Below are 20,775 nucleotides of genomic sequence, written 5' to 3'. Positions count from 1 at the left end.
GCCACAAAAGCCATGTCAATACACTAATGACGGGAGAAATACCAAGGGAGTTAGCAGAAAATCTTCGTGAACTATGTTTGGAAATAGTTCCGAGAGGCTATGTAGCAGCATTGGAGATTCAGTCAACTTTGATGGATAGAATCAGAGAAGCTCAGAAGACTGACAAGGAGATTGCCTCTATAAAGGAGAAAATGAGCGAAGGAAAGGCTAAAGGATTTCGTGAGGATGAGCACGGCACCCTATGGTTTGAAGACCGTGTTTATGTGCCCAATGACCCGGAGATCAGCAAGTTGATTCTGCAAGAGGCACACGATTTACCGTATTCGATTCACTCAGGAAATACCAAGATGTATTTGGATTTGAAGGAGATTTTCTGGTGGACCGAAATAAAGAAAGATATTGCGGAGTATGTAGCAGTTTGTGATGTATGTCAGAGAGTAAAGGCAGAGCATCAGAAGCCAGCAGGATTGCTACAGCCATTGCCGATACCCGAATGGAAGTGGGATAAGTTAGGCATGAATTTTATCACGGGATTACCCAGGACTCGTTCAGGCTATGACTCGATTTGGGTTGTAGTTGATCGGTTGACGAAAGTAGCTCATTTCATCCCGGTAAACACCACTTACACCAGTGCTAAGTTGGCAAAGATATACATGACCAGGATTGTATGCTTACATGGAGTTCCGAGGAGTATAGTATCAGATAGAGGAACCCAGTTTACCTCAAAGTTCTGGAATCAGTTGCACGAAACTTTGGGTACCAGGCTAGAGTTCAGCACAGCTTTTCATCCACAGACAGATGGACAGACCGAGAGAGTCAATCAGATTTTGGAGGACATGCTGAGAGCTTGTGCGCTAGATTATGGATCTAGTTGGGACGAGAATTTGCCGTATGCAGAGTTCTCTTACAACAACAGCTATCAATCCAGTTTAAAGATGGCCCCTTTCGAAGCCCTGTACGGAAGGAGGTGCAGGACACCGTTGTCGTGGGATGAAGTTGGAGACCGCCAGTTGTTTGGACCTGACTTGATTAAGGAGTCTGAACAGAAGGTGAAATTGATTCGTGATAGGCTCAAGATAGCCCAGTCTAGACAGAAGAGTTATGCAGATTCTAAACGCAAGGAGACAGTTTACGAAGTTGGAGATAGAGCTTATCTTCGAGTATCTCCACTTCGCAGAACAAAGCGCTTTGGTGTTAAGGGAAAGTTAGCGCCACGATTTGTAGGACCATACCGAGTATTGGAACGTATGGGAGAAGTGGCCTACAAGTTGGAATTGCCTGAAGGATTGTCAGGAGTTCATGATATGTTTCATGTTTCTTAGTTGAAGAAGTGCCACGCGGAGATGGCTGACATACCCTTGAGAGACACAGTGCCTTTGGAAGCAATTCAGTTGGATAACGATTTGACCTATGAGGAGAAACCAGTTAAGATTCTAGAGTATGCCAGTCGAGTCACCCGCAGCAAGGTTATCAAGTTTTGCAAGGTTCAATGGAGCCACCGCACGGAGGATGAAGCCACCTGGGAGCGAGAGGAAGATTTGTTCAAGGACCACCCTCACCTATTTTCTAGCCAACCCGAATCTCGAGGGCGAGATTCATCTTAAGGGGGGTAGGTTTGTAACATCCCAAATTTTCAATTTGGAATGTTATACATTAGACCATCATTGCATATCATAATTTATTTGCTTTTGGTTTTGATCCTAGAAGTTCCACGCAACTCAAGGACCCACGGAGAGAGTTGGGGATTTCGTTATTTTCATATTTGAGTTTTCTCAAATTTTGCAAATAGAATAATTTGATTTTAATTATTTTATCTTCAATTATTTCTATTACAAAAATATGAGAGAGGGAATAAAATGACTTTCCCAAAATAAAGAAATATTGAGGATTTAATAATAAAATCAAATAAGATTTTATTTCGGAGTTTTTCAGTATTTTATTTGAATTTAGGAAAAATGTGCGTTTTTCGAAATTGCATTTAGGCCCCAAATAAATGTTCACCTTGTGCGGCCTGATTTTAGAAGCTCGGGAAAATTTATTCTGGGATTTTTGGAGTCCATTTAGTATTTCTTTTATTTGTTTTTCTACGCAGAATAATTTAAAAAACGCGAACCGACTTTGGGCCGTACCCGAGCGGGACTCCGCCCGGGGGCAGCCTTTAAATAGCCGCTGCTCGAGCCGTCCCAGCCCACCACAGCCGCCGCCAACCCTAACCCTAGCCGCGCCTCGATCCGCGCGCCCGCCGCCACCGCCGGAGCCGCCGCCAACCCGCCTCCCGAGGTAAAAAAAGGGTTGCGGTTTTATTTATTTTTTAGTTTCGGTTTTTTTATATAGATCGGTTTTTCCGGTTTATTTATTTCTCGGATTAAATCCGCGATTTTTCTGATCGCGATTCCTGATCCGATTTTCGTTTTAGTATAACTTTTTGCTCGTTTATCGGAATCAGGCGATTCAAGCGCCTGGAGTTTCGTCTCAAAACCCTCTATCCGTTTAACCAACTTAAACTAGTTTTTGCCACTGTAAAAATTGCCCTAGATCCAGAATAGTAAACGAAGCCTGTTTTCTTTTGCCGTTTGACTTTCGTTGCTTCGTTTGATTTGATTCTTTTTGCAAACCGGAGTTCTTAAGTTGAACCTTCTGGTTAGATCTCTTATTTTGGTTTTACCCGTGCATTAGATGAATACTTATTGTATGCTTGTTTATTTGTCTGCGATAGAATACCCGGAGTGCGCCGCCTGTTACTTCGAATCTCTAGTTTTCGCGGATCATCAGCAAGGCAAGTAACACTTTGATCATACCTCCTACTACCCAGTTTTATTGCATTAGATCAATCCTCAAACATTGCATGATTAGGATCTAATTAAACTGTGGGATGGGAAGTAGTTGAGGTAGTACCTATTACATGTTGTATTATCAAACCTTTGGGAGTTACTTCTACGTTTGCCTATTATGCCATGCTATGCTAGTAGACGTGGATTGGGTGAGTGATATCCATGACAGATGTGAGTTTGTTAATTAATGGTTTATCTAAGGTGGCAACTTAAACACACATCTGGGTGGATTGAGGTACCTGGGTATTCCAGGATTGCCTGTTTTTTTATAGACCGCCACCCAGGCTCAAAGGGATCATGAGATTTTTCATACTAGAAACTTCCGTGTGCAGCCACAAGCTATTATGGGCTCTAGCATAGTTGATTAAGTCGTGCGAACTCTTACAGGGTAGACTAGCAGATGTAGGGGAAAGTAGGTGTAACGGTCTATCCATCGTAAGGTGCTAGCGCTTCTGACAGACTATGTCTCGGTCATCCGTTTCTCAAACACCATGTAGTGTGAGAAACCAAACGGAGGCGATCGAGTCTTGTGGGGAAAAGTGTGCAAACCTCTGCAGAGTGTATAAACTAATCATGGTTAGCCGTGTCCCCGGTTATGGACATCTTGAGTATCTAGTACCTGGATTATCATGTGAATCTCAACATGTTACTCTAAAAATTAATTTTGTTGGGTTTTGTTTAATGATGATGCTTAATTGGGATTGAGGATGCTGTCAACCATTCTCAATGTTTAACAACCACCATGATAGTTAAATAAAGAGAGAAGTGCATATTTCAACCCTGAACTTTTGACCTAATCTAATTTACAACCCCGAACTCCAATACCGTCTAAATTACAACCCCAACTCTCAAAACCGGCTAGGATTCAACCCTCCCCTCTCTGTTGACCTGTTTTGACCTGGTTGACCGGTTTTGATCAGTCAACAGGTCCAATCAGCATGCCACATCATCCAAAAATGCAAAATTTCCAAGGAAACAATCTGTAAAATCGAAGAAAATCCAGGAAAAGAAATAAGAAATCCAATTTCCAAAAAACAGGGAAAATAAAAAAAGAATTTCCAAAAAAAATCCAGAAAAAACCCAAAACCTCAAATTCCTGAAAAAAGTATTTCCAGAAAAAACCCAAAAAAATCATTTTTTTTCTATTTTCCCTAGCTTTTTTCGTGATTTTTTTTCCGGAATTTTGCTTTTTCATATTTTTTCCTGATCTTGTAGATTTTTATTTACTTTTTCTTGAAATTTTGAAAAAAAGAATCTGACGTGTGTCACATCCCTAGCTTCTGGTGCTGCCTAGTGTGTGCATCATGTTTAAATTCCATTTAAATTTGAAATGGGGATTTGTGAAACCCTTAGAATCATTTTTTGGAAATGACCCAAATAAAATTGCTCCAAAAAGGTCCAAGAAAATGCTCATGTTGCTCTCTGAAAATATTGGACAGAGATAAAAATCAAACCAATATTTTTAGGAGCCCATAAGTATTTATTCTGGGCATTTGGAATTAATGCATAAATATTTGCATTGGATATATATATATATTATATATAAATAATATATGTCCAATAACTGCTGGAACATTTTATGTGGTTTGGTATATTTTACCCCTAGCCACATAACTATTTTCAGGATTTTATAAAATGGTTTAGTATTTTACTAAACCAAAACAAAACAGAACAAAATAGAAAAACAATAAATAAAAGCAGAGAGAGAATTTACCTCAGCTCACCTGGCAGCCACCCACAGCCCAACACAATGCAGCCCACCTGCGCGGCCCAGCCCACCTGGCCCCCCTTCTCCTGTCTTCTTCCCGTGCCAGCGCACGAAGCAGCTCGGTGGCGAGCACCGCCGTCGCGCTTGGCCACCTCCTGCCTCCCTGCTTGCCTCCGCTACTCCCTGGAGACGCCACGCGGCTCCCTCGACCCTCTCTCACTCTCCCGTGTCTCTCCCTCCGTCCCTATCCCCCTCTGCTCCCTCTCCCTCCCGCGACCGAGCGGAGCTCGTCGCCGCCGACGCCGCTACCGCGGCCGCAGCCATCCCGAAGCCTCACCGACGCCCCAGGAAGCTCCGCCCCGACCCCCTCTTCCTCCCCACCGAGCCAAGCCCCTCGGGAAGCTCTGCTTCGCCTCCACGCCATCGTCTTCGTCCTCGACCGCCGCCGATGGTCGCCGTCGATTCGTCGCCGTCCGAGCTTCCCCGAACACGCCGAGGCCACCACTGCACTCCACGTGAGCTCCTAATCATCCTCCCCCTCTCCGTTTTCTCTCTAGCATGCCGTAGCCGCCGCGCCTCTCTTCCCCGACAGTACGCCGCCGCACAAGCGCATCGCCGACGAGGCTCCGGTGGCCATTTGGTCCCGTGCGTGCCTCCGTTGGGTTCGTGAGCTTTTGTAGAACACGTAGATGCTAACCGTAGCTCCTCCCGTGCACGGTGTCGTCGTTTCCATCGGCGCTGAACTCCGGCCGCCGCCACAACATCGCCTCCGGCGAACTCCGTCCACCCCCGCACCTCCCGATGGTTCCCCTAGATGCGCGCAGGCACGGGCTATCCTCTGGTGCCCCTGGCGCGTCGAACCGTCGTCTCTGGCGCAACTCCGGCGAGCCACCGCCGCTCTGATCGTCGCCGTCGTCCAACCGCCGGCGCATCTGACGTGAACCGTCATTAGCGGCTAATCCCCCTCCCATTAACACACTAACGGACACTGACAGCGGGCCCCGTAGCGGGTCAAAGCCCGAGTCAACGCGGGATTAGCTTCTGTGTCACTGACGTGTGGACCCCACACGTCAGGTTTGACCCGAGCCAGCCCTGTTGACCTGCTGACGTCATGGTGACGCACTGCTGACGCAGTAAATGTTTTCTGGGAATTAAATAATTCCTAAATGATTTATTATTTTCAGAAAATGTCCTAAACTTCAATAAATCATAGAAAATTAACCGTAACTCCAAATTAAATAAATTATATATGAAAAATTATCAGAAAAATTCAAGGAATCCATCTGTACCATTTTCATGCATGTTAGAACAACTTATAGCTGCTGTTTAGCACAAATCAATTAAATGGCATTTGAATAATCACATATGGAGTTTGAATTTGAATCTTGTATTCAAACCAACTTCATTTAATCTGTTGCTAGTTGCATTAGCTCAAAACACATTCATATTGCCATGTCATAGCATGCATCATTTTGTGCATTGCATTGATTGTGTTCTTCTTTGTTGCCGGTATCTGTTCCCTCCCGGTAGACGATGTTCCGACGTTGTGATCGTTGACACTGATGAAGACTCAATGTTATCTTCAGAAGTGCCAGGCAAGCAAAACCCCCTTGTTCATTCCGATAAAATCCCACTCTCTCGCTCCTGCTCTCTTTTACTGCATTAGGACAACAACGACATATTTGATACTTGTTGCGGTAGCTGAACCCTTTATCCTTTGCATGACCTGTCATTGCCACAGTAAATAGATGAAACCCACTAGCATGAGTAGGAGTTGTTTGAGCCCTGATGTGCCTACTCATTCATGCTTGTTTGTCATGCCTGCTACTGCTTAGAGTTGAGTCAGGTCTGATTCATCGGGGATGAATCAGAGGCGTGTGAACATGTCCTACTGTGTGTGAGCTGAGTGTGTGAACACGATTTGGTAAAGGTAGCGGTGAGAGGCCATGTAGGAGTACATGGTGGGTTGTCTCATTGCAGCCGTCCTCAGGAACTGAGTTCTGTGTTTGTGATCCATGATTCAGCTACTACCACGCATTGGGCCCGAAACCAATGGACCCTCTCGGCTTCTTGATCACCCTTGTCCTCTGTCCAGGAGTTGCAAGTAGTTTCTGGTGTTTGTAGTATGCTGGAGGCCGTGGGCAGCGCTGACCGTAGGGGTGGGCTGTGATGCGGTAGGCACGTGGCACGGTGTACCGGGCGCCTGTTTGGTGTCTCGGGAACCCTGTTCACATCGTTTGGGGCTGTGAGCGAAACTCCGGCCGGATCTCCTCATGGATGGAACCCGAATAGGCGATAAACCTGGACTAGAGACTTAGGTGATTAGGTAGGTCGTGGCCGACACCCACGTTGGGCTTCCGCTTGAAGGTTGCCGAGTACATGTCGTGTAAACGACGGTAAGTGGTGAGAGCGTGTATGAAGAAGTACACCCCTGCAGGGTTAACCTAATCTATTCGAATAGCCGTGTCCGCGGAAAAGGACTTCTGGATTGCTTATATCAGTTCATAGACAAGTGAAAGTGGATACTCTAAAATACGCAATATAAGCGTGAGTGCTATGGATGGCGTTCTCGTAGGGAGACGGGAGCGGATCCATAGTGGTGTATTGATATGGTGAATATGTGGACTCGTGTGCGCCACCTCAAAAGAGTCGCTTGCAGTCGTAGTTTAGGATAGCCACCGAGTCAAAGCTGGCTTGCTGCAGTTAAACCCCACCACCCCTTTGTTGATAATGATGCATATGTAGTTAGTTCTGATGTAAGTCTTGCTGGGTACATTTGTACTCACGTTTGCCTATTTTATGTTTTTGCAGAGAGACTTCAGTCTCACTAGTAGTTCCGCTTGGACTTCGACGTTTAGCTTGTTACCACAGCTACGATCTTGTGCCCTCGGCAGGATCTGGTAGATAGTCAGGCTTCTCAGCCTTTTTCATTTATAGATGTCTGTACTCAGACATGATAGCTTCCGCGTGTGCTTTGATTTGTATGCTCTGAATGTTGGGTCGTGAGACCCATGTTTGTAATATCTCGCTCCTCGGAGCCTATTGAATAAATTACTTGAGTCGTAGAGTCATGTTGTGATGCCATGTTGTATTTGCACATATCGAGCATATTGTGTGTATGCTATTGAAATGCTTGGTATGTGTGGGATCTGACCATCTAGTTGTTTATCTTTAGTAGCCTCTCTTACGGGGAAATGTCTCCTAGTGTTTCACTGAGCCATGGTAGCTTGCTACTGCTCCGGAACACTTAGGCTGGCCGGCATGTGTCCTTCTTCGTTCCTGTGTCTGTCCCTTCGGGGAAATGTCACGCGATGATTACCGGAGTCCTATTAGCCCGCTACAGCCCGGTTCACCGGAGTCCTGCTAGCCCAGTGCTACAGCCTGGATTCACTCGCTGATGACCGACACGTTCGATGCTGGGTCATGGATGCCTGTCCCTGTAAGTCTGTGCCACTTTGGGTTTACGACTAGCCATGTCAGCCCGGGCTCCTTATCATATGGATGCTAGCGACACTGTCATATACGTGTGCCAAAAGGCGCAAACGGTCCCGGGGAAAGGTAAGGCGACACCCGTGGGGATACCGTGAGGCCGCAAAGTGATATGATGCGTTACATGCTAGATCGATGTGGCATTGAGTCGGGGTCCTGACAGCGTTGGTATCAGAGCTTGACTGCCTGTAGGATTACCAAGCCAAACTGGTCGAAGTTGAGTCTAGAAATTCTTTAGTTATATAAGGGAATTGATTGTGGGATGGAACGTAAGGCTCTTTTTACTCCTTATACCTTATGCCTTCTGATCTGAGTCATCTTATCTTTCCTACGGGGATTAAGAACTAGGCTATCTCTTCTTTCTATCAGGATCACGTGTTACTAATCCGTAGACTTATAGATTGTTGGATTTAAGCTTGAGTTCAGTTTCTACTACTTCCGTACGTTAACTGTTGATCTCGAAACCTTGATATTGTGCTTCTGAGTGGTTATGCCACCATTTTTGTGAATGTCTCAAATCTCTTCTGAGCATTTACAACCGTTATGCTGTCCGAGTCATCCCGGGTTTCTAAGTAGTCTGATGCATTTGCAAATCCTTTCTTCCCGTTTAAATGTTCCTTTGGGCCAGATTAACCACACTAATCGGTGAGTTGAGGTACTCTGTTGCCTCGACAAATATGTTGGAGATATTATTATGACCCTAGGTGTCCTAGGGGATCATCTAGTAATTTAGCCATGATTTGTGTTTCCAGTGTGATGATGCTGGCCATCATTCTCGAAAGCATCCCGTGATGCTACTTAGTAGTAGGTATTCTACTCCTTGGGTTTTGAACCCGAGATTCACTCTACTTACTTCATGTTGATAGGGTTTGCTAGTTCCTTTAGGATATTAGTAACCTTTGCGATAGTCCTTGAAGTCCGTGGTATCTTCTTCTTCCAAATACCATGAACTACTTATGGCAGAAGTTCCTCGTTGAACTGAAATATCACAACAGGATTATTCTTGATGAGTTCTCCATTACATATTGTGGCTCTGCCAGTTCTACCCTTCTGCATGGGTTATCCGGAAGAAATATGTTGAACTTGGTTCGACATACTAATCTATGCCTCCACAACTTAGAAAATTATATGTTCCTTTGAGTTGTTCTCTTTAGTTGCATTCTGACCTTCGTCTATCAATTGATAGTCAAGAGTATGCGTGTGTTCGTTTATCGATGCCTATTACTCTTGTGGTCCGTCAAGCCATTCTATCGCAGAATGACTAGGAGAAACAAACTCCAGTACCTCTTCCATATCTAGGATTGGGTCAAAATAGTTGTATTCCGCAGGTCAAATGCCAATCCAGCTTTTGGTTTTGTTCTACCTTGGAGTATTACCCCCTTTATGTCAGAATTGTCATGAGAACTGCACCAACTTTCATGAATTTTGACGTAGTAATACTTCTCACCATCATTAGTCATTCCTCGGCCCTCGTGTTGATGCAACCAGAATACCGACAAATGAATTGTGATGTGTGAAATCAATACTCCCAGCAACCTCGTTGCTTGGTAGTTAAATGGACGATAACCTCATTCTTAGCGTGTTGATTTTTGAATCATCTTTCTAAGACTGATCGTGCTACCTAGTCCTTATTTCGGTGCACCCTTCGATTGATGAGTTAGGATCTTGTCAAGTCCTCACTCATTTGATCATATCGTCTTGCCCTCAAAAGCGAGATTGTTCTCAAGCTTAGTAACATACCGGTGGTTCGTGATTTTCCGAATATCTTCTCGGAAGTATTACCAGGTTGTCACCTGACTGCTATGTTGAGCTCGTGATCAAGTCGGGTTCTTGTGAACCACCCTTTCTCCAAGAATCTGTGATGGATATCCCGGAGCTAGTTGGTTAAGCTAGACAACAACTTGAAGAGTTGGAAGATAAAAGCTTGTCTGACTTAGTTCATGTTAAGGGATATCTTTCTGTGTATGTGTGTGTGTTGAAGAAAGATGATATCTTCATTAATTGGTCCTTGTGATCAGTTGTTGGACCTATTGTCTTACCCCATCTATAATTTGAGTATGGGCTATCATCCAATCAGACCAGAACCAACGATATTCGTAATGTTGTCTTACTCGTGGTTGATCCCTCGAGCATACACCATTATATCTTTTGGGTCTGACCAATGCTAACACTTGTTCTCTTAACTATGGAATTCCTTTTAAAGGGAAACCCGGAAGAATTGTTGTTGAGCCCATTGACAACATCCTTATCTCCTCCATGATTTTGTTGAACATTAAGCTAGTGTTGGAAACTTTTGAAAGCATTTCTTCATGCTAACTCATGAAGTATTTGTTTGATGAAAGGAGTGACTTCCTCTTATACACGTGCATTTGGTGAAAGTTGCCGCCGTGGATTTGAGAAAGTTAGTTTTGCTTCCTCTGGAATCATCCCAAGTCAGTCATGCATATGTGCGAAGTATTCTGTGGTCTGGAGACTTGCAACCTCCATTCTATATGTGTCCCTAGCACACCAAGCCACTGATTGAGTTGTTCAAGGATAAAGGAGTCTGTCCAAGGTGAACTCTTTGGACTTCCACGCGTGGAGACTTCGATGTCATTAATGATGGTTCCCCACCTGAACTCGGTAGTGTTTTGTTGTAAGACTACCATGTGATAATGTTTGTCTGGGACAACGTGTTCACATGTGTGTAGCAGAACCAGCTCATGTTTTGGAGCTTGCTATCGTAGTTCGCTCCCCGAGAATCTCGCGACGTCATCTCGTCGATTTGTGTTGCAAACTTTCATTTTTCTTCCTAGACTCGATGAGTCTGGAATATCCTGACACCAACCAGATCTGAATCTCAGGCAGATATGATGGTTTGGAACATTTTCCAAGAACTATAATATCGATCCCTTGGAAACCGGTAAAGTGGATGTCGTGGCCAACACACCCAGCCGGAAGACCTATTATTGTAGTATCTTGTTTGAGGAAGTTGGCCACCTCCCCATAAGGATTTCGTAGGATTTACCTCCGTAACTGTTCCTTATGGATTCTGTTGCTCCCGAAGTCCGACCTTTACTTGATGTTCTAGTTAGCAAACCATATCTAAGAATGGGTTACACTAGCACGTCAAGGAGAACATTAGAAGCGGAGTGCTAAATGTCTCTCGGTCGATCATCCAGATTTTGTTTCCTTGGCCTCGCGAGGGTGAAAGCTGAGTTGATGTTATCTTCCTATGCATCTGCATCGTCCATCGTTGTTCATCATGGTGGTATGTTGTGTTGCCAGGATTCTTGACACGGATGTTGGTAAAACCTTGATGAATATGGAAATGCTCAAGTTCTTGAGAGCACGCACAAGCGCTAGGTGTTATCATCGGCACTAACTGGGTTTGCTCTCAGTTTCCTCGGCAATGCTATGATCTTTTCAAACAGTGAATTCACTCTCTGTTGTTGGGTTCTTCCCCAGTTACCAGAATCATTCCCAGCATTTGCATTTTGTTCCTAGCTTGCACCGCCAATGTGCCATTCTACCATGCGTCTCTTCCATTTCCGGTGGCAAGAAAATTCATCCATTACGTTGTCTTCAACAAGGTAATCCACATCATCCAAGTCCGAGTATGCCATTCTACCGACCCCCTCCAAACGATCGTTGTGAATTGCCTTAGGCTGGTATGAAGAGTTTCAATGATCTCTGAATCAAAAGTAATTCTTTTTGCCACTTAAGGTAATAATCTACGAATCACCCTCCTCCAGGATGTTTCGTCGTGGTATGATGGCAACTCAACTCCTCGCTACGTTGACAATCGTTTACCACCTTCTTAGGTGTGGAACTGTTGTCTACCTAGTGAACCTTCGTCATCCGTTTCTTTCCACCCCTCTTGATGTGTATCTCGTGTCTCAACCCGAGAGATGGTCCTATGTCTCATTCCGTGAGTTGTTCGATCTTCGAGAAGATCGACCCTTCTAGAGTCTTCTTCCCCCATGTCATGTTGACAGGATTTCTCAGAGCAAGACTTCAAGACAATGATGGTGATCGAATCAACGTTCCTATGAAGTGCAACCTGGATCGTGAAGATTATACTAGTCTGCGTTACCCTTCACCTTACCCTACGCTTGAATCTCGAGACGAGATTCTTGTTAGTGGGGGTGAGTTGTCACATCCCTAGCTTCTGGTGTTGCCTAGTGTGTGCATCATGTTTAAATTCCATTTAAATTTGAAATGGGGATTTGTGAAACCCTTAGAATCATTTTTTGGAAATGACCCAAATAAAATTGCTCCAAAAAGGTCCAAGAAAATGCTCATGTTGCTCTCTGAAAATATTGGACAGAGATAAAAATCAAACCAATATTTTTAGGAGCCCATAAGTATTTATTCTGGGCATTTGGAATTAATGCATAAATATTTGCATTGGATATATATATATATTATATATAAATAATATATGTCCAATAACTGCTGGAACATTTTATGTGGTTTGGTATATTTTACCCCTAGCCACATAACTATTTTCAGGATTTTATAAAATGGTTTAGTATTTTACTAAACCAAAACAAAATAGAACAAAATAGAAAAACAATAAATAAAAGCAGAGAGAGAATTTACCTCAGCTCACCTGGCAGCCACCCACAGCCCAACACAGTGCAGCCCACCTGCGCGGCCCAGCCCACCTGGCCCCCCTTCTCCTGTCTTCTTCCCGTGCCAGCGCACGAAGCAGCTCGGTGGCGAGCACCGCCGTCGCGCTTGGCCACCTCCTGCCTCCCTGCTTGCCTCCGCTACTCCCTGGAGACGCCACGCGGCTCCCTCGACCCTCTCTCACTCTCCCGTGTCTCTCCCTCCGTCCCTATCCCCCTCTGCTCCCTCTCCCTCCCGCGACCGAGCGGAGCTCGTCGCCGCCGACGCCGCTACCGCGGCCGCAGCCATCCCGAAGCCTCACCGACGCCCCAGGAAGCTCCGCCCCGACCCCCTCTTCCTCCCCACCGAGCCAAGCCCCTCAGGAAGCTCTGCTTCGCCTCCACGCCATCGTCTTCGTCCTCGACCGCCGCCGATGGTCGCCGTCGATTCGTCGCCGTCCGAGCTTCCCCGAACACGCCGAGGCCACCACTGCACTCCACGTGAGCTCCTAATCATCCTCCCCCTCTCCGTTTTCTCTCTAGCATGCCATAGCCGCCGCACCTCTCTTCCCCGACAGTACGCCGCCGCACAAGCTCATTGCCGACGAGGCTCCGGTGGCCATTTGGTCCCGTGCGTGCCTCCGTTGGGTTCGTGAGCTTTTGTAGAACACGTAGATGCTAACCGTAGCTCCTCCCGTGCACGGTGTCGTCGTTTCCATCGGCGCCGAACTCCGGCCGCCGCCACAACCTCGCCTCCGGCGAACTCCGTCCACCCCCGCACCTCCCGATGGTTCCCCTAGATGCGCGCAGGCACGGGCTATCCTCTGGTGCCCCTGGCGCGTCGAACCGTCGTCTCTGGCGCAACTCCGGCGAGCCACCGCCGCTCTGATCGTCGATGTCGTCCAACCGCCGGCGCATCTGACGTGAACCGTCATTAGCGGCTAATCCCCCTCCCATTAACACACTAACGGACACTGACAGCGGGCCCCGTAGCGGGTCAAAGCCCGAGTCAACGCGGGATTAGCTTCTGTGTCACTAACGTGTGGACCCCACACGTCAGGTTTGACCCGAGCCAGCCCTGTTGACCTGCTGACGTCATGGTGACGCACTGCTGACGCAGTAAATGTTTTCTGGGAATTAAATAATTCCTAAATGATTTATTATTTTCAGAAAATGTCCTAAACTTCAATAAATCATAGAAAATTAACCGTAACTCCAAATTAAATAAATTATATATGAAAAATTATCAGAAAAATTCAAGGAATCCATCTGTACCATTTTCATGCATGTTAGAACAACTTATAGCTGCTGTTTAGCACAAATCAATTAAATGGCATTTGAATAATCACATATGGAGTTTGAATTTGAATCTTGTATTCAAACCAACTTCATTTAATCTGTTGCTAGTTGCATTAGCTCAAAACACATTCATATTGCCATGTCATAGCATGCATCATTTTGTGCATTGCATTGATTGTGTTCTTCTTTGTTGCCGGTATCTGTTCCCTCCCGGTAGACGATGTTCCGACGTTGTGATCGTTGACACTGATGAAGACTCAATGTTATCTTCAGAAGTGCCAGGCAAGCAAAACCCCCTTGTTCATTCCGATAAAATCCCACTCTCTCGCTCCTGCTCTCTTTTACTGCATTAGGACAACAACGACATATTTGATACTTGTTGCGGTAGCTGAACCCTTTATCCTTTGCATGACCTGTCATTGCCACAGTAAATAGATGAAACCCACTAGCATGAGTAGGAGTTGTTTGAGCCCTGATGTGCCTACTCATTCATGCTTGTTTGTCATGCCTGCTACTGCTTAGAGTTGAGTCAGGTCTGATTCATCGGGGATGAATCAGAGGCGTGTGAACATGTCCTACTGTGTGTGAGCTGAGTGTGTGAACACGATTTGGTAAAGGTAGCGGTGAGAGGCCATGTAGGAGTACATGGTGGGTTGTCTCATTGCAGCCGTCCTCAGGAACTGAGTTCTGTGTTTGTGATCCATGATTCAGCTACTACCACGCATTGGGCCCGAAACCAATGGACCCTCTCGGCTTCTTGATCACCCTTGTCCTCTGTCCAGGAGTTGCAAGTAGTTTCTGGTGTTTGTAGTATGCTGGAGGCCGTGGGCAGCGCTGACCGTAGGGGTGGGCTGTGATGCGGTAGGCACGTGGCACGGTGTACCGGGCGCCTGTTTGGTGTCTCGGGAACCCTGTTCACATCGTTTGGGGCTGTGAGCGAAACTCCGGCCGGATCTCCTCATGGATGGAACCCGAATAGGCGATAAACCTGGACTAGAGACTTAGGTGATTAGGTAGGTCGTGGCCGACACCCACGTTGGGCTTCCGCTTGAAGGTTGCCGAGTACATGTCGTGTAAACGACGGTAAGTGGTGAGAGCGTGTATGAAGAAGTACACCCCTGCAGGGTTAACCTAATCTATTCGAATAGCCGTGTCCGCGGAAAAGGACTTCTGGATTGCTTATATCAGTTCATAGACAAGTGAAAGTGGATACTCTAAAATACGCAATATAAGCGTGAGTGCTATGGATGGCGTTCTCGTAGGGAGACGGGAGCGGATCCATAGTGGTGTATTGATATGGTGAATATGTGGACTCGTGTGCGCCACCTCAAAAGAGTCGCTTGCAGTCGTAGTTTAGGATAGCCACCGAGTCAAAGTTGGCTTGCTGCAGTTAAACCCCACCACCCCTTTGTTGATAATGATGCATATGTAGTTAGTTCTGATGTAAGTCTTGCTGGGTACATTTGTACTCACGTTTGCCTATTTTATGTTTTTGCAGAGAGACTTCAGTCTCACTAGTAGTTCTGCTTGGACTTCGACGTTTAGCTTGTTACCTCAGCTGCGATCTTGTGCCCTCGGCAGGATCTGGTAGATAGTCAGGCTTCTCAGCCTTTTTCATTTATAGATGTCTGTACTCAGACATGATAGCTTCCGCTTGTGCTTTGATTTGTATGCTCTGAATGTTGGGTCGTGAGACCCATGTTTGTAATATCTCGCTCCTCGGAGCCTATTGAATAAATTACTTGAGTCGTAGAGTCATGTTGTGATGCCATGTTGTATTTGCACATATCGAGCATATTGTGTGTATGCTATTGAAATGCTTGGTATGTGTGGGATCTGACCATCTAGTTGTTTATCTTTAGTAGCCTCTCTTACGGGGAAATGTCTCCTAGTGTTTCACTGAGCCATGGTAGCTTGCTACTGCTCCGGAACACTTAGGCTGGCCGGCATGTGTCCTTCTTCGTTCCTGTGTCTGTCCCTTCGGGGAAATGTCACGCGATGATTACCGGAGTCCTGTTAGCCCGCTACAGCCCGGTTCACCGGAGTCCTGCTAGCCCAGTGCTACAGCCTGGATTCACTCGCTGATGACCGACACGTTCGATGCTGGGTCATGGATGCCTGTCCCTGTAAGTCTGTGCCACTTTGGGTTTACGACTAGCCATGTCAGCCCGGGCTCCTTATCATATGGATGCTAGCGACACTGTCATATACGTGTGCCAAAAGGCGCAAACGGTCCCGGGGAAAGGTAAGGCGACACCCGTGGGGATACCGTGCGTGAGGCCGCAAAGTGATATGATGTGTTACATGCTAGATCGATGTGGCATTGAGTCGGGGTCCTGACAACGTGGCATGCTGATTGGACCCGTTGACTAGTCAAAACTGGTCACCCCAGGTCAAAATCGGTCAACAGGGGGGGGAGGGTTGAATCCTGACCAGTTTTGAGACTTGGGGGTTGTAATTTAGACGGTACTGAAGTTCAGGGTTGTAAATTAGACTAGGGCAAGAGTTCCAGGTTGAAATATGCACTTCTCTTTTAAATAAATTTATTCCTTTGCAGTAGGGAAAAATTGGCTTTTCGCAAAACTGTAACCATAGAGCTTTCCACCAGCCAAATATGCATATAGAATAGCTGTTTCTTTCCATTACTCTCTATGTGTTACTTTGCCAGCATATTCCATGTGCTGACCCATTTCGGGCTGCAACGTTAATGTTGCAGACTTTTCAGACGATGATTAAGGAGTTTTTAGGTCGTGGTTCTATACTCAGTGATGCCGTTGGAGTTGATGGGCTCACTTATCTTCCAAGCCTTCCGCTATTATATTTATTAGATGGCCTTAATCCATATTTATTGTAATAAGTTCTCTATTGAGACACTCGATGTAATAAGTGTGTGATTGCTATTCTGTTATAAATCCTCCGAGTACTGTGTGGTGTCAGCATTACTGATCCAGGGATGACACCTGAGCACAGAGATCAGATCGTTTGAGGTCTAGTCGCTATAGTGACAGTCTTTTCTTCAACTTTAATAGGTGCAGCTACTTTTACTTCTATGGGAGGATGCTATTTAAACCACTTCTCCTTAGGGAGATCAACATAAGTAGCAAAAGATTCATAGAAAGAAGCTACTATCTCAGAGTCAAGTCCATATTTAGTGCTAAACTTACGGAAAATATCGGTGTCCATAAAAGATTTAACACAATCAAACTTAGGTGTCATACCTGACTCTTTACCTTCATCGAGGTCCCAATCTTCAGAGTTGCGTTTAATTCTATCCAATAAATTCCATCTGAATTCAATAGTCTTCATCATCTAAGAGCCAGCACAAGAAGTATCGAGCATGGTGCGATTGTTATCAGAAAGCCGAGCATAAAAACTTTGCATAATTATTTCTCTCGGGAGCTCATGATTGGGGCATGAATATAACATTGATTTAAACCTCCCCCAAGCTTGAGCGATGCTTTCTCCTTCGTGAGGCCAGAAATTATATATATAACTGCGATCATGATGAACAAGATGCATAGGGTAATACTTTTGATGAAATTCCAACTTCAATCTTTTATAGTCCCATGATCTCATATCATCACACAACCTATACCATATCAATACGTGTCCCTTCAAAGATAAAGGGAAGACCTTCTTCTTAGCAACATCATTGGGTATACCTGCAAACTTAAATAATCCACAAGCTTCATCCATATATATTAAGTGCTCATTAGGATGCTTTGTTCCATCTCCTGTAAAAGGGTTAGCTAGCAGTTTTTCCATCATACCCGAAGGAAATTCAAAAGGAGTTTCATTTTCAATAGGTTCAGTAGGTTGAGGAGCAACTCTTTGCTCTACTGGATGGGGTGAAGATACCCCGAACAAGCCCCTCAGAGAATTACTTTCCATAGTAACAAGTGACAGTAAATTTTAGCACACTATATAAATTTTTCCTTACCAAATTCCACCTACCAAAGGCGCTACACTCCCCGGCAACGGCGCCAGAAAAGAGTCTTGATGACCCACAAGTATAGGGTATCTATCGTAGTCCTTTCGATAAGTAAGAGTGTCGAACTCAACGAGGAGCAAAAGGAAATGATAAGCGGTTTTCAGCAAGGTATTCTCTGCAAGTACTTAAATAAGTGGTAACAGATAGTTTTGTGATAAGATAAGTTGTAACGAGCAACAAGTAACAAAAGTAAATAAAGTCCCACAAGGTGGCCCAATCCTTTTTGTAGCAAAGGACAAGCCAGAACAAACTCTTATAATAGGAAAAGCGCTCCCGAGGACACATGGGAATATCATCAAGCTAGTTTTCATCACGTTCATATGATTCGCGTTCGATACTTTGATAATTTGATATGCGGGTGGACCGGTGCTTGGGTGTTGTTCTTACTTGAACAAGCATCCCACTTATGATTAACCTCTATTGCAAGCATCCGCAACTAGAACAAAAGTATTAAGGTAAACCAAACCATAGCATGAAACATGTGGATCCAAATTAGCCGCTTACGAAGCAACGCATAAACTAGGGTTTAAGCTTCTGTCACTCTAGCAACCCATCATCTACGTATTACTTCCCAATGCCTTCCTCTAGGCCCAAATAATGGTGAAGTGTTATGTAGTCGACGTTCACATAACACCACTAGAGGCTAGACAACATACATCTTATCAAAATATCAAACGAATACCAAATTCACATGACTACTAATAGCAAGACTTCTCCCTTGTCCTCAGGAACAAACGTAATTACTCACAAAGCATATTCATGTTCATAATCAGAGGGGTAATAATATGCATATAGGATTTGAACATATGATCTTCCACCAAATAAACCAATTAACATTAACTACAAGGAGTAATCAACACTACTAGCAACCTACTAGCACCAATCCCGGACTTTGGGACAAGAATTGGATACAAGAGATGAACTAGGGTTTGGAGATGAGATAGTGCTGGTGAAGATGTTGATGGAAATTCCCTCTCCCGATGAGAGGAGCGTTGGTGATGACAATGGTGATGATTTCCCCCTCCCAGAGGGAAGTATCCCCGGCAGAACAGCTCTGCCGGAGCTCTAGATTGGTTCCGCCAAGGTTTCGCCTCATGGCGGCGGAGTCTCGTCCCGAAAAGTTCCTTCTGATTTTTTTTCTCATCGAAAGACCTCATATAGGAGAAGATGGACGTCGGAGAGCCACCAGGGGGTCCACAAGGTAGGGGGCGCGGCCTAGGGGGGCGCGCCCCCCACCCTCGTGAGCAGGGTGTGGGCCCCCTGGACTTCATCTTTGGCGAGGATTTTTCTTTATTTATTTTAAGATGTTCTGTGGAGTTTTAGGACTTTTGGAGTTGCGCAGAATAGGTCTCTAATATTTGCTCCTTTTCTAGTCCAAAATTCCAGCTACCGGCATTCTCCCTCCTTATGTAAACCTTGCAAAATAAGAGAGAATAGCCATAAGTATTGTGACATAAAGTGAAATAACAGTCCATAATGCAATAAATATTGATATAAAAGCATGATGCAAAATGGACGTATCACGTATCAGCATCCCCAAGTTTAATTCCTGCTCGTCCTCGAGTAGGTAAATGATAAAAACAGAATTTTTGATGTGGAATGTTGCCTAACATGTCATCACGTTTTCTTTAATTTATAGCATGGACGTTTGTACTTTTATATGATTTAAAGCAATAGTCTAGTTTTGACATGAGACTTAAATACTCAAGCATATCAACAAGCAACCATGTCTTCCAAAATACCAACGCTAAAATAAGTTATGCCTAGCCCATCATGCTCAATCATTCATCCATTCATGAAACACACTCGCATATTAGCTACACCCAATGCTCAAGTACTTTCATAGTGCCTCCTAGTTGGTTCTTTATAAGAGAACATGGAGACTCAAATTAAAATAAAAATTTCATAAAGTAAAAGAAAGGCCCTTCCTAGAAGAAAGTAGGGATTTGTAGAGGTGCTAGAGCTCAAAGAAAAAATTGAGAGATAAAAACATTTTTAGAGGCATACGTTTCCCACCAATGAAAACGACTTAGAGGTCCCAACACTTTCCATGCTAGATATATCATAGGAGGTTCCCAAACAGAAATTAAAGTTTATTCCTTTTTCAACCATACTTTCACTCTCCATGGCTAACCGTATCCATGGGTGCCCTCCATACCAACACGTCCCAAGGAATTTATTATTTGACAACATAAAGTAAATTCATTTTTCATTTCAGGACTGGGCATCCCTAATACCATTGTCTTAATCTCGTGCAATGAAAAGTGAATAAACACTCATCGTGAGAATAACACATCTAGCTTGGAAAATATTGGCCACCCCTCACCGCCTCGCGAGCGGTACGAGCACACAAAAAGAGAAATTTATTTTGAAGATTAGAGATGGCACATACAAATTTTCTTAGAACGGAAAAAGAATACCGCATATAGGTAGGTATAGTGGACTCATGTGGCAAAACTGGTTTAAAGGATTTTGGATGCACAAGTAGTGATCATACTTAGTGCAAAATGAAGGCTAGCAAAAGATTGAGAAGCGACCAACCAAGAAAGGAATAATCTCATAAGCGAGCATTGAGCATAATTAACACTGAATAATGCACCACAAGTAGGATGTAATTTTATTGCATGACTATTGACTTTCGTGCTTGCATAGGAAATCACAAACCTTAACACCAGTATTCTTACTAAAGCATAATTACTCATCAACATGACTCACATATCACATCATCATATCTCAAAACTATTACAAAGAATCAAGTTTATTTTGTCCAATGATCTTCATGAAAGTTTTTATTATATCCTTCATGGATATATATCACTTTGGGAGTAATTTCCGTGTGTTACTTTTGATAAGCTCAAACAAATA

Source organism: Triticum dicoccoides, chromosome 2A (assembly GCF_002162155.2).
Source record: "Triticum dicoccoides isolate Atlit2015 ecotype Zavitan chromosome 2A, WEW_v2.0, whole genome shotgun sequence".
Classification (NCBI taxonomy): Eukaryota; Viridiplantae; Streptophyta; class Magnoliopsida; order Poales; family Poaceae; genus Triticum; species Triticum dicoccoides.
This window is presented reverse-complemented; position numbering follows the sequence as displayed.